Source organism: Palaemon carinicauda, chromosome 26, assembly GCF_036898095.1.
Source record: "Palaemon carinicauda isolate YSFRI2023 chromosome 26, ASM3689809v2, whole genome shotgun sequence".
NCBI lineage: Eukaryota > Metazoa > Arthropoda > Malacostraca > Decapoda > Palaemonidae > Palaemon > Palaemon carinicauda.
Window position 1 is genome coordinate 65,530,750 of NC_090750.1, and position 15,674 is coordinate 65,546,423.

Genomic DNA, 15,674 nt, shown 5'->3' on the forward strand with positions numbered 1-15,674 from the left:
TGAAAGTTAAGTTATAATTTTGAATAATTTTACCTTTAAATCAGTTGGGATAATGCATTGTCATCAGCTTTGGCAACCTATTGCAGTAAATTTAGTATTTTGGTATTTGTTTACAAGAGCACGGTCTCCATTTACTCAAAAATTTTGCAGTCCTGCAGCTCCTCTTCTTGTTCAGTAATTAGGAGGTTCTTTAAAAGGGGGGAAAGCAAAAAATAGCAATATATGTTGCGCAGGGGTGGATAGGAAGAAGTTGGTGGAGGAGGTACTAAACGACCTGGAACTGACATCGTCAGCATAGTCAACCAAAGAGAAGTTTTTGATGTCAGCATACATTTGGTATATATTCAGAATATATACCAAATTAAAAATGGAGTAATTACTCATATTTGTCATTTGTTCCGAAACTGGAATACGAACCTACGCTATTTATTAGGGGCAACTCACCCATTAGGAGTGTGGGCATCCTTGCCAATCTGGTCTTTTGGCTTTACTCTTGGAATTTTTTTTTTTTGAGTAGGTCCGTACCAAAAATAACGAGACCCTAACACCTCGCTAAACCTTGCTACGGAAGGTCTGCGGTCTACGCAAGTTGCGTGTTGCTATAAACAGTGTGACTGTCAAGGTAAAAGTTATTCCGAGTCTTTGTAAGAAATAACTGTGGTAACGAAGACTTTCCCAATACCACCTCGCCAGGGTATGGGGTCGCAACAGTATTGACACAATACAAGGTACACAAGGGTGCATGGTTTAACTGGAGTGGTTGAGGTCAGCTTGTGCAGATAACCCAAGCTACTGCTTTCCCCATAAGAGGGAAGGATGAAGAAAAGAAAAAGAGCAAGTCATTCCTTTTCACACACGCAGACAAAAGCCCGGTAACAGTGCCCTCAACCTTCTGCCACTTTTCCAATAAGGAGCTTTAGGTACTCAGTCAGGTGTTGTGTAGCCACCACAGGACTGATAGAAATCGTATCGAGCTCCTGTGGGTCACGTCTTGCAGGTAATAGGCTGTGAAAATCGTCTGGTGCTTTCATACCCTTGCTTGTAGAACCTGCATCACAAAGTAATATCTTTTGAAGGCCAGGGACGTAGCTATGCCCCAGACGTGAGCTCTGGGTTGGCATGTTGGAGAAAGATCTGGATTCAGAGTGTAATTGATGACGCTGAATCCATGCAGAGAAGGTGTTTTTTGTAATTCTCCTCTTGTCTCTCCCGGTGCTGACAACAAGCGAAGGCACTCGGGGGTGGGCTGATGCTGTTCTCTTGAGGTAGAGCCTCAAATTTCTCACTGGGCACAGTAGCAGATGATCTGGATCGTCAGTTACAGAGCAGCGACTTGTTATCTGGAAGAGGTCGAAGTCTTGGCAACAAACTCAGGGACGAAGCTGAACGTCACCTCTCCCCCTCCCCTTGAATGGGCAATGTCATATCTGTGACCATGAAATTTACTGACCCGTTTGGCTGAGGTCAAAGCTAGTAGGAACACTGTCTTCCAAGCCAGGTGGTGATCTGTTGCCTGATGTAGTGATTCGTAGGGAGGCCTCTTTAGAGACCGGAGAACTCAAACTATGTTCCGAGGGGAAGGCCCCACTTCTGACTGAAGACAGGTAAGTTCGTAAGTCTGTATGAGTAAGGAAAGAACTAGCGATGAGAAGATCTCCCTTCTTTTCAGTTTGAAAGGCAAGGCTCAAGGCTGAGCGATAGCCTTTCACTGCCGAAACTTAAAGGCGTCTTTCCTCCCGCAAATACCCAATGAATTCGGCTATTGCTGGAATAGTGGCATCGAGGGAAGGGATACCCTTTCCATGACATCAACCCCAAAAGACGTTCTACTTTGCCTGGTAGACTGCTGCGGAGGATTTCCACAGATATCCAGACATCCTCTTTGCAACTTGTTGCGAAAATCTTCTCTAAGTGAGGAGATGCTGGATAGTCTCCAGGCGTGCAGTCGTAGCGAAGCTACAGCTTTGTGGTATATATCGACGTGTGGTTGTCTGAGTAGGTCGTGTCATGGAGGGAGTTCTCTTGGAGCTGCTAGAGGTCCGGAAACCATTCCGCATGATACCATAGTGGAGGTATGAGAGTCATTGAGAAGTTGACCATTGTTCTGGCCTTGTTGAGTATCCTTCTCATCAGGCAGAATGGGGGAAAAGCGTAAACGTCTTTGTTGTCCCCACCGTTGTTGGAATGCATCTTGCTAGAGAGCCTTGGGATCATGGACTGGGGAGCAGCGGGAGCCTGAAGTTCAGGGCCTTTGTGAACAGATCCACGGTTGGAGAACCCCATAAAGTCAGGACTTTGTAAGCTACTAGGTGATCCAAAGACCATTATGTACTTATTATTTGAGATGCTCTGTTCACATTGTCGGCAAGCACATTCCTCTAGCCTGGAATGAAGCGGGCTGATAGCGGTACCGTGCAGACTTCGGCCCATCTCAGTATTTCTACTGCTAGATGGGATAGGGCTGCAATCAAGTACCTCCTTGTTTGTTGATGTGAGCCACTACTGTGGTGTTATCGCTCATCACCACCTTTGAGTGGCCTGCCAGGAAGTGATGGGACTGTTGAAGGACCAGAAAGATGGCCTTCGTCTCTAAGAGATTTATGTGAAGGTACTTTTCGAACTCTGGCCAGAGGCCTGAGGTCGTGTGATGCAGCACGTTGGTCCCCCCCCCCCTCCTTCTTTTGATGTGTCTAAAAACAGCATCAAGTCCGGGGGAGGACGAGAAGATCTACACCTCTCCACAGATTCTCCTCTGCCACCTACCACTTGAGGTCCGCCTGTTCCTCTGGTCTCATGGGGATCAGAATGTCCGGGGAATCGAAGGCCTGATTCCAATTGGACTCAAGCCGCCGCTGGAGAGATTGGATCCTGAGGCAGCCTTGGGAACTAAACGGGCCAGAGATGATAGGTGTCCGAGGAGATATAGCCACTTCTGGGCTTGGAGTTCTTCTTGTCTTGAGAAAAGGTCTTGCGACCTTTCTCAGCTTAGTATCCTTTCTTTTGATGGGAAGGTTTTGTGGAGATTGGTGTCTAAAATCATTCCTAGGTATACTAGTCTTCTGAGTGGGAAGCAGGGAAGGCTTCTCGAGGTTTACCATGATCACCAGATATTGGTAAAACCTCAGAAGTTTCTCTCGTTGCTGAAGAAGGGTTGCCACCAAATCTTCTAGGATCAGCCAGTCGTCCAGATAGTGGAGGAGACGGATGCCAATCCTGTGAGCTCAGGAGGATACTAGGGCGAACACTCTGGTGAAGACTTAGGGTGCTGTGGAAAGACCGAAGCACAGTGCTCTAAACTGGTATTTCCTGTTGTCTAGACTTAATCTCCGATACTTCCTTGAAGATGGATGGTTTGGGATCTGGCAGTATGCGTCCTTTAGATCCAGCGTGCCATGAAGACCTTTGGTCTTACTGCTTGTCCAACCTTCTCCAACATAGTGTGGACATCGGCCCGAAGGGCCAGCTCCTTTGTGGATCCCTTCGCATAGGAGCTCGTTGACGCTGAGGTCTTGACCCATGGAGGGAGAGATGAGTGAACAGGACGCAGTACCCTGCGTAAGGACTCTTCCCTGGGAGAGAACTCGGCCTTCAACTGATGAAGAAGTGAGTAAGGTAATGCTTGACCTTACCTTGCACCCTTATGGGTGTGATGCTGTTCCTTAGAACAGCGTTGTTCTGGCGTACGTTAACAATGGTCAAGGGCTGTTATCGTGGCCACTATGCAGTTAGAGAGTGCTTGCTAGCAGTCGCCTGTTGACAAGCTGCTGATGGACACTGCCGATCGTTTATTGGATCGGTGTGATGGCGAGCAGTGAGCGAACTATCGGTGATCAGCGAATCGGCAATCTGTGAGCCGGAGATGGTGACTGTCGAGAAGACGAAGGCTGCTTGGTTATTCGGCAAGCGGTGATCTGCCGTTGATCGTTGGGTTGACTTGATGATCAGCAAGTTGGCGATCGAAGAGCCGAAGGTGAATAGCGACTCGCTTGATAAGTCAGTGAGCGGGTAACCATTGTTGAATGGCGAATGGTCATGTGCCGACGGGTCATTGAAGGATGAGCGACTAGGGGGTTGAAACTAGCTAGAGAGTCACAAGCCAGAGTTCGTTAGTGAACAGTTGGCAAGGATGGTTGGACTGACGAGGGCTGTAAGGCTGGCGAACGATCGATGAGTGGCGAAAGCATAAGCAGACAATTGGCGATCAGCAGGATGATCAGCAATTGTTAAGCTTGCAACCGTTGAGCTGGCAAGGTAGGTTGGCCACTGTTAAGCTGGCAAGGTAGGCTGCCAACTGTTGAGCTGGCAAGGTAGGCTGGCAATCAATGAGCTTGCGATCGGCGTGTTGACGATCGGAGCACCACTAAATAGACGAGATGACGGATGATCCGTTAAGTTAAGGAACAGCAGTATGGTTTGACGATCAATTAGTTGGTGATCGTCGAACCAGAGATTGGCGATCAGCGCTCGTAGCTCTGAGAGGACGCTCGGAGTGCTGACGATCGACAAACGGATGGCTAGAGCAAGGTTTGACGTTCAGAATGCTGAGCTAATGATCGATGAATGGCAATCGGCGAGCTAGCGATCCACAAGCTGGCGATTAGTGAGCTAGCAAAAGCTTACTATCGGCAATCGGCGAGTTAGCGATCAGAGAGCTGACAATTGGTTATCGGCGAAGAGCTAGCGATCGATGGTTGGGAAAATTGCGATCGGCGAGCTGGCAATTGGCGATTGGCGATCTAATAATCGGCGATCAGCGAAACTGGAGTTCAATGATCAGAAAAGGGCGAGCTATCGATCGGCGAGCTGGTAATTGCTGATTGGCGAGATAATGATCAGCAAGACTGGAGCTAGCAGAAATACCTGCTGCAGCAGGTCGAACAGCTGAACAATGATCTGGAGGCAGAATCTGCCCTTTGGAAGGGCAAACATCATCAGGAGAGGTTCTCGAACGAGACCTTAATGGTTCGTAATGAACTGGTGTTTGTTGACTAGCAGGCGAGCTAGTGATCGGCGAGTTGGCATTCAGCGAGGTAGCGATCGGCAATCAATGAACTGATGATCAGCAAGGTGACTATTGCTCTTGGCGCGCTGGTGATCAGCGATCGGTGAGACTGGAGAAAGACGGTCTGCAATAGGTCGGAACAGCCTGTCTGCGAATCCGCCGAACGATGATCTGGAGGGGCAAACATCCTCAGGAGAGGCTCGCAAACGAGACCCCAACGGTACGTCATGAACCTGGGTTTGTTAACAAGCAGGCGAGTGGTGAGCTAGCGATTGGCGAGCTGGCAATTGGCGAGCTAGCGATCAGCAGGAGATTGGCGAACTGATGTAACAGGCGAAGGAGCACCTCGAAGGCGGCAGGAGGATCAGAAAGCTGATTAGCACCAGCAGGCCTCCCAAAAATAGTCTCTACGAGTGGCCTCTCTCGCAGGAGAGACTTGCCTCGGACTTTGCTTCGCCTCTGACGGAAGAGTCTACTCAGCAGTGAGAATTGATTACCTAAATCACCGAAACTCTCTCGTATACTTTCTTGGAAGGGGAAGATATTATGTAATCAATATATCTTACATGTATAAATTTTGCCTAAAGCTTCATTAAATTTTTAGCACTAGGAAAGTCTATTATATCATGCATGAAAGTACTAAAACTGAAACGCCCTGGCTAGGAAGCCTAGCGTAAACAAGGTTCAGTTACCTAAATCGCCAAAACTAATATGAATATTATCGGCATAATATAAGGAATTCCTAGCAGTGAAGGTTAAATAGCTAACATTATTTAAAGCTCTTATACCGGAAAGTCGTTCTGGCTAACTAAATGACTCATGCGTTACGAACGACAGCGCCCATGATGCCTCCGGCTCAGGCAACAGCTCTTGCATACGTTAATTTAACCTTAATTCATTTTATAAAAAGGCAAGAGCTTACAGTTATACGATGTAAAGATCAAATACTCAACTTTCCAGAGGCAGAAGAGGCTGGAGATTGCATGATAAATCCAAAATTTCCAAAATAGCGAGAGAGCACCAGGAAAATCACCGAGCAGTAGCGCCACAAATAAAAGAATAAAGATGGCGGCGATGATGATGTCATCTAGCTACTCAAAACAGTAACGGAGGAGCGGTACCTTACTAACGGCTCCCCTTTGTTTTTTTTGCCACTTTTCTCCCTCGAAGCGGAAACGCTATTCCGGGTGAAGATAGCTATGTGGCGTGTCAAGAATACGTCCTCTGATATTATGCGATATCCCTAAAAAGAAAAAGTAGGGATATTCGCGCCAGGAGTTAGAATTCTGGAGACCTTAAGGTAAATTCTCTGGGAATATCACTGTAGTCAAATATACCCTAGGAAGCTACTTAAAGGAACCTTCCATCAGGACGACATGGCTATCTCACCCAAAAATAGATTTTTCGCTTCGCTCAAAATCCGTTTTTTTACTTGGTTTATATCACAGTAGAAGTATTGCATTAAAGAAAGAACACATTTCAGTAAGTATACAGTACATATCCACTCACTCGTGTACTACGTTCTGTACACAGTAAGGGTAAGGGTACAGTACAGTATGTAACACTAGTCATCAGGACACTGATAACAACAAAACATTTGTTGTTCCTCTCAAATAAAGCTTTTGCTGATATTGTAGCGTATATTACTGTAATATATGTATATAGTACTGTCACTACAGTACATCTTAGTTAGTTAAGCTAACACTTGTACTGTACTATAAGGCTCGTTTCACACGAACGGTTTGAAACCGTGCGGTTCTCCTGTATCAGGGAACAGAATGCTAGCCTGTTGGTTTGTTCGAGATAGAGGACTTGAAGAAGAAAGTGGTCTTTGTTTACATTGTAAACAGGATGCTAAAAAGAAGCAACTACATAAATGGTGGACCTACCTAATAATGATAATAGTAGTAATAATAATAATACAGTAATAAATATTATGTCAGCAACAATCAATCTCATTTCTTTCAACATGACTACATTTCAAAACTGATCGATTTCTCCCCCCCCCCTCTCTCTCTCTCTCTCTCTCTCTCTCTCTCTCTCTCTCTCTCTCTCTCTCTCTCTCTCTCTCTCTCTCTCTCTCTCTCTCTTTTTTTGGATAGAGTTTATCTTATGTAACATATAAGAAAAAGAAAACAATTATCTTATGTAACATACTGTATAAGAAAAAGAAAACAATTACTTGTATAACCATCTTATTATGTTTAATGTACCTTTAGTACAGTGTATTGTAATACAGTACAGTATAGTCCATTTCTTTTAGCGATGCATATTTGCACCGACTCGCGGCGGTGCCCTTTTAGCTCGGAAAAGTTTCCTGATCGCTGATTGGTTAGAATTATCTTGTCCAACCAATCAGCGATCCGGAAACTTTTCCGAGCTAAAAGGGCACCGCTGCGAGTCGGTGCAAATATGCATCACTAAAAAAAATTGACTATAGTAATAATAATAATTCATATTAATTGCTGAAAAAATAGCAGCAGAAGAGGAATGCCTATTACCCTCTGCAATAGCTGAACCACTGCTACCGCTGGGGAATATGTCGTCTGAAGGAGCCATGAACTTCCTAAGTATTCTAAACCGTACGACACCGCACGGTTTAGCATTGCATGCAGTTTGGAAATCACTACCGGCTGGTCATTCTGCCGCACGGTTATCTCCTGCAGCGTGTGAAGGACCTCATTGAGCTACATTGATTTGTAAACCACACAGTTTCAAACCGCTCTTGTGAAGTGGGCCTAATTGTTCACTGTTTTCGTTAGGGTGGCTCACGCTGTTTGACAACTCACCGCATACATAGCCTACATTTACATGTTGTAGAGTTAATAAACAATACTCTGCATTACTGTAATACTATACAGTACTGTACTGTGCAATATGCATACAATGATACTTGAAATTAGTTAAGTGATCATATTTTATACAAAGACCACTAACCTTTTTCGAACAAAGTTCTACACAGTCTTGAACCATGACACAACTCTTGATTCGTTGTCTTTGGCACACTACTGCTGGGAATCACACATCAAGAGTACATTAATCCTGTAAATATATATACACTGTACAGGAGTAAATACATTTACAGTAGCTGTGGAAAAAATACTTGTTACAACACTCCATACAATCCATTTCGCTTTTTTACAGTGTTGTATATGGAATATCCTTTCAGCAAAGCTGGAAAGTAGCAATAAGACTTTTAGGGAGGTATAAGTACCCATTGAGTTGGGGGGCCAGGGGTAGGGGCTAGTACCGGCTGTCCCACTCACACACACACTTAAGCCATACCGCCACTTTTTCCTCTGGCTTGAGAGAATGCAGACATTCTGATTCTCTCCCCAATAACAAACTGGCTTTGACTTTACTCGTTCAGGAGTTCTTGGGTTTCAGGGTTCCCGTCTTGTGGGCTTGCTCGGCCTTGAAGGTTGCCAATGTGGCATCTTCTTTCGACTTCAGAGACTGTTCCTCATTCCCTTTGTCCTGTATGCAAAGTCTCTGGCTCACAGGACTCTCCCTGTATTAAGTATCAGGAGTGACCATTCCCCCTGTGGGTGAGATTTGGTAGGTGGAGGTAGTCTAAAGGGGATTCTTCTCCTTCGAGGTCTTCCTTGAAGGCAAAAAAAAAAACACCGAATTCCTTTTCCGTTGGCCCGATCCCTCAACTCTGACTGTGCTTGCTCGTTCTTCTCTGGAGGACTGTTGAGTAAGAGTAATGGCCACTGAACATAAGCACCGATAGACCTCTTGTGAACCCCGGACAACCCTTAGGTGACAACACGGCAACTCCTGCCTTCCTTGGGGCTTTTGGGTCTTCCCTCTAAGAAATGGTTTTTCAAGAGTGCTACAGTTTCGGGCACAGCGGGAGTGCATATCTGCCTCCCTAAGGATTAACCACGGTTATCCTTTCTAAGAATCTGGAGGTAATGCACCTATAGTTTTCTCATGCCTTTAGTTGCAGCTCTTTGCATTGCTACCTTCATTCTTACCGAGCTCTTTCTTGCAGAAAAGCTCCGGTAAGCTGGATACCAGTTGGTGGCCTCTCCTCCCAAAACTAGTTTGTTTAACAACTTCGTTCGGGATGGAGAAAGCAGACACGCGTCAGGCAGACAGGCGGACCTGAGGACTTCATGACAACTCTGGAATGGGGATGCTTCCACCAAATTACAGTTGATCCGTCTTCAAGGAAGTTTTAAGAATCCTCCTAGGGAATCAACATACCAGTTTAAGGGCCTGTGTTTCAAGATGGTCGCTCGTCCTCCGTTTGGTCAAGGAGTTTTTTCCTTAGTGGCAACGGGGACTCAGGGAAACTTCTGTCGGTTAAGACACTGGGCCTACTGGCTTTTTCTAGCAGACTCTGGAACTTTCCCTTCTCGAGTTTGGCCATAAAGTGAGGATTGTAGCAAAATTTTGTGAGTTCATCCCTACAGCCAACACAAAACTGGTTTACCTAGGAATGTTACAAGACATCAGATTAGGAAATCTTTCCGTCTGAGAATGACAAAGATATTGAAGAAGGTGCGAGTCTCCTTATTACACTAGTCTCTCTACAAGTACATTAGTGACTCTGTCTAATAAGCCACCTGACTGCCTTGGAGCTCCGGGTGACCAACAGAAGACAACACATATGGCGTACCCAGTGGCAGCTGAAGTTCACTTGGACGCAGCAAGGTCCCACTGTACCGTCAGGACTCAAACAAAATAAAAATCAAAAGTGGTGGACATCAGATATCAACCTATTCAGGGGGTAGACTTTTTCTCACCTCAGGAATTGATGCTTTTTGGGTATGCATCCAAAGAAGGGGCGGGGGCCTTCTGCAGTAACACTCGGCCTCCGAGTTCTGGTCCAAGTCTGAAGGATCCCGGCACATAATCCTCCTATGTGAAGATAGCCTTTTTGGCCCTGCAACAGTTTTCTTCTCCCCCGGACAGTTAGCTCCAGGATGTTGATGAGCGATAACTCCACGGTGGTGTATTACGTAGCAAACAAGGCGTTACCTTTTTAGCACCTTTGCCATCTAGCAGTGGAAATGTTAAGATGGGCAGAAGACGACTCGGGGTTCCTATCAGCTCGCTTCATTCCTTATAGATTGAATTTTCCTACTTACATCCTTAGCAGAGCAACTCATGTAGTGGGCTCCGAGTGATCTAGTTAGCCAACAAAGTCCTGACTTTGTAGCTTCCCCCAACAGGGAATTGGCGTGCAACATCTCTGAACAGCAAGCTCCCATTAGACAGCTCTCTGGTATCGGATCTCAAGACGCGCCTGCAAGATGCGCTGCTTCATCAATGGGATAATATAGAGGGCTACGCCTGTCCCTATTCTGCCTAGCGAGAATATTACTCGACAAGGCAGGTGCTTGTGCCAGCTAGGCTATGACCATCGTAGCCCTGCTATGGGCATCACATGGAGTGGTCCCTGGACCTTCTTCAGATGGTAACAGAAGTCCCGAGAAAATGTTCTCTCTTCAGGTCATGATTCACTGACAAACACAGTTAAGATTTACCACAAAGCTGTAGAGTCCCAATGTCTTTACGCCGGATAGTTTCCAACAGCGCCTTGCGAAGAGAGGGTTTATACAGTACATTGCAAAAAAGATGTCCAGATACCTCCAGGAATCTTCAGCTGCAGTGTACCAGGTGAAGTAGGCAGTCGTCTGTGGTTCGGGTCGTGGAGTGGGTATCTCTCCTTTAGATACCACTATTCCAGCAATAGCAGCTCTTCTTGTGCTTCTTCAAGAAGAAGAAACTCCTTTCAGTCTCGGCGGTGAAAGGTTATCGCTCTGCCTTGAGCCTTTCCTTTAGATTGAAAGGTGTTAATCTTTCATCATCATTGGAGTTGTCTCTCCTCATACGGAGTTGCGAGCTTACCTGCCCTCAGTTGGAACTTATACCACCTCCATGGATTGTGGTTAGTGTTCTAAGGTCTCTAAAGGAGCTCCCTAAGAACTGTTACACCAGACATGAGATCTTCACCTGACCCTAAACAGTCTTTCCTATTCGCCTTGGCTTCGGCCAAGGGAGTTGGCAAACTTTGTGGTCTGTCTTTCGTTTCTCCAATCCAACGGGATGGAGATAGGTAATCCTCAGCTTCGTCCCTGAGCTTATCACAAGACTCAAGATTTGGCAGTAACGAATTCAAGATTCGGGCCCTTCCGGATTGAGAATCACCGTAACATAACCAATGACCCAGATCAGCGGCTATTATGCCCAGGTATGGCTCTGAGGTGTCACCTCAAACAAACTTCAAGAGCTCATCACTGAGTTTACGGATTGTCCGACAGCACGAGGAAGGTTAAGAGGAGAATCGCAAAAATTTCGATCTGAGTATGGATTCGCAAGGTCTTGAACCTGGCCTTAAATCCTGATTCGAGCTCAAGACGCTAGTGGCATAAGTACATCTCTGGTTGTCAATAAAAACTACTCTGTGGCACAGGACCTTCTAGTGGGGGTGTGAAATCGTCATACGACCTTCACTGCCCATTACCTGCAATGACGTAACCCACAGGAACATGAAGACGTTCTCCATCGGACTTTTGGTGTATGCACAACAAATGGTTTATAGACCTCAAGCTCCTTGATGGACAAGTAGCAGAGGTTACCCAGGATGAAGTCTAGGATAAATGATAAGGACTGGCGCCTTCTTTCATCTTCCCCTTCCTTGGGGAACAGCACCTACGGTACTCTGCAAGCTAGCCTCCACTGTCTGCAGGTACAGTATAACCATTTCCCTTGTGTAACCTGGTACAGTATAGAAATATATACTTGTTATGTCCACATTCCCCTTTGCGAGGTGGGATTTGAGTAACGTCTATGGTTGGTTCAAAGAATCCTATGACTTCTGAGAATTCTTGCCTAGACAATTCACATTGAAAGTATCACACAATCACACGGATTGCTCAGGCCGCTAAAGTGTACTGTTGCATGGAGTTTTAGGTGTGCAGAAAGGTTTATATTAGTTTCAGAACAAATAAATTTAAATTACTTCATACAAATTTGCTCTGCCATCACCAATCCCCCTGCAAGTCTTGTCTGCAATCAAAAGTGATGAGACAACATAGGTACGTGTGTGTGTGAGTGGGGTAGCCGGTACTACCCTTTAGCCCCTGGTAACTAGCGGTGGGGTAGTTATACCTCGCTAAAAGTCTTATGGCTAGTCTTCCTGCTTTGCTGAAAGTATATTCCCAAATAAAGAGCTGAAGGTTTGTATTGTTAGGATAAATAAAAATTACTGTGAATGTTTTATTTTTTGTCTAATTAATTTTAGATCCTCTTATTTTGTCTTAAAAATGAGAAAATTTTCCAGATTCCCTCCATATCAGTGTGGGAAATCAAGCTAGATAAATTAACTTGAGGTAATGTTTATTACAGGGTTGGCAAAAACTAATGTTTTTAGATAACACAAAAACAATGGTTTTTATTGGTTCAAACTATGGAATGTTTTTTTTTTCTGGTTTATTTAAGTAAATTGATTCTTGTGCTACTCAGTATAAAACTTCATATATTTAGATGATATTCACACAAATCTTTGTGCTAGTATGAGTTTTACATACCATTATCCATACATTGTAACTTTGCTCAGTGGAATTGCTTCAATTGCGAAAGTTGGAGAGAATCTTCTCTACGTTTGTCATGGTACACTCTAAACTCGGAAACAAATTGGTTATAGAGAAGGCTGGGAAGTTGGTTTTTAACACAAAATTTTTAACAAAGACTACAATTTTGATGAGGCAGACTAGATCTTGTTCTGTATTCTTTAGGTTTTCATTTTGGATTAAGTTGTCAATCCTTAAATGGTATTTAGTTTTGTGAATTTTTTGGTTATTTGATCACAATTACTAAAGGATATTTATTTTTTTTGTATGTTTTGTTTGTTTTGATATCAATCACCGAATGGTATTTATTTTTGTAAATATTTTGTTTATTTGATTCTTATATTTTTATTTATATATACAGCGCCTCTTTTGCATTAAAAAATCAAATTATTTACCAATTTCTTTTAACTTAGATATCTAAAGTTTACCACTAGTATTAATATGTTGTTACTTTTTATGTCGTGTGGTTTCGTAACACAAATAATATGTTCTAAGATATGACTTTGAATGTACTAGTAGGTTAAACAGATCAGATCTAGAATCCCAGCCTTAAGTCATAACCATCTCCCCCACCCTCTCACATATGCATCTCAGTATATGGCTTTAAAAGTGTTCAGTGACATATCAAAGTTTCTGTTATTAACATGGAATTTTAATATAAAATTAATAATACTTATCTGGATAATTTATCTGGACCCACCCATCCTTCCCCAAAATTTGTCAGGCACAACTGTTTCTCAAACGGGGTGGCGAGCCAGTTCCTCCGGCAGTGTTGCCAACTAGGGGACAGAATAGGAGGCAGCAGGGTTGCCAATGTGGTAAATTTTGGGCCAGTTTTCGGAGATTTAGGGATAGTTAAATTATCGTGGTAAGTATTAATATTAATTTTATCTAAAAAATTCCATGTTTTCAAATTTAAGCTGATGGAAATCTTTCCTTACGATTGCTTTGTGAGAGTACAAATTAATTGTTGACAGTCATCAGAGTGACTAAAGGAATGTAATATGTGGTTTTCCTCAGGGAGATTTCCTTGGCCCATTACTTCTCATACTATAGACACATGATATGTGAGTTTAGGCTAGAAAATAAGCTCATTGCATATGCAGATGATGCTACTCTGTGAATCAATTTCATTGGAATGTAGGTAGACCTATGGTTGCTGAATTCTTTAATAGAGATGTAGCTAAAATTAGTGCATGGTGCAAATTATAGGGCATGAAGTTAAACTCTAATAAAACAAAGTATGATTGTAAGTAGATTGAGAACAGTGGCTCCTCAATGTCCAGATCTTCACATTGACAATGTCTCTTTAACTATGCAGTATAAAACTCTGTTTTATGAATAGTACTTACCTGGCAGTTATATATATATATATATAACTGATATCTCTAAATCGGCAGAATTTTTCAAAACGAGGCAACCGCCTTGTGGTGGTTGGGAGGTAGGTGGTAACACCCGTCACAGGGTGGTCCAAGGAATCATTCCCATGTCTAAGACTTCAGTTCATCTCTGCCGGCTGGATCGAGAACATCGTCGGTCCACCATTGAGAGTTTTTCGAATCATTTTCCCTTCTTCGCTTTTTTGGACTTCGTTTGGTGAAGTACACTGATTTAGGGTTTTGGCAATTGTGTTTTATTATTATTATTTACTTTGTTTATCATGAGTGATAACTTAATTTTCGTGTTTGTGCGAGTGATGTATGCAACATGAGGTTACCGAAAGTGTCGGTTGATCCTCACAGTTTGTATGCAGAGGTTTTGTTTGTGCACTATATTTTAGTTGCGAAGATTTTAATCCTGATGACGGAAATACGTTCAGGCAACTCTATGACGTCACAGTAGTGTGATGTAATCTTCATGTATGTCTTGCAATTCTTTTTATTTGTTTTATGCAAAGAATGGGAGGAATTCCACTTATATAAGTTTTTTTAACTTTTAATGTAAAATTTTAAAGAAATGTTTGTCCATTTGGTGTTCGTTCTTTAAATCATCGATCTAATTTCATAAATTAAATAGAACTAGCGTATGGTTAATTTGCGCTGTTACTCGTTACTCTCGGTGCAGTCCCAACATGCCTTGGTAGCGTTCTTTTCGATATGGGAATTAAAGTGTTGTATTATTCTCCAACAACAACTAATTTATATGGAAATTCTAGTTTTAGTAGCTTTTTCATTTATATGTTCCTATTGTTTACATTTATATATATAGATACGTTATTGCTATATCTGTTCTTTTTAAATATTTAACTTAGCCGGTGAATATATAATAGCTGCAACTCTGCGGCTCGACAGAAAACACACTCAAAAAACTCGCGAGCGATCGCTATGAAGGTTGCGGGTGTGCCCACCAGCGCCAACTGTCGGCCAGATGCCACTCTTGTATGTAAACAAAACCTTCAATTCTTCTCTGTTGACGTTGACGACAAGACGTATTCATACTCGCTGTAGAACCTGGAGTTTTCTTAACATATTTGGTGAAGTACTTCATTTTGGTTTGAGCTTTCGCAGTACAGGTGTTTTATCTTCAACTTAAATCTTGAACTCGTTTTTGGATAGATTTAATTTTTGATGACTTTGGATTGTTTTTTGGACTTTCCTTGACTTTTAAATAGCCGACCCTTCCCTCAGTACGGAAGTGTGTTTAGGCTTTTAGCAATTATCTTATCACGTTATAAATTAATTATAGATTTTCCTCTATATATTTTATATCTCAACCGCCTTTATTAGGCCTCTTCGATTAGCTTTCCATTTATAATAAACATCAAAATAAATTTTAATGATTTGTTTATATGCGACCTTTCCTGAGAGTAGGCGGTCCTAACTTGGAAACCGAAGTTAAACAACGTTGAGCCCTTTCAATCGTAAATAGCTTTTAAAGAGCTAATGATTTAAAACTTATTAAATGAATATTTGTTAATAGAATTTTTATGAAAGATTTTCTTTGAATAGTCTTCGTACTGTTTCAAAGATGAACTAACGTTTAGTTTATTTATGCTACGCAGTTTGCTCTCTATCGTTACGATAGAGAGAGAGAGAGTATCACGGTTTCACTTTGCAGAAAGAGTAAATCGATTCTGACGTTTT

At 43.0% G+C, this 15,674-nt stretch overlaps 1 protein-coding gene across 1 annotated transcript in view; it reads left to right on the forward strand.

The window, feature by feature from the left end:
- LOC137619566 (peptidyl-prolyl cis-trans isomerase NIMA-interacting 4) overlaps positions 1-15,674 on the forward strand; it is a 56,726-nt gene that overhangs the window by 977 nt on the left and 40,075 nt on the right. The window lies entirely within an intron of this gene.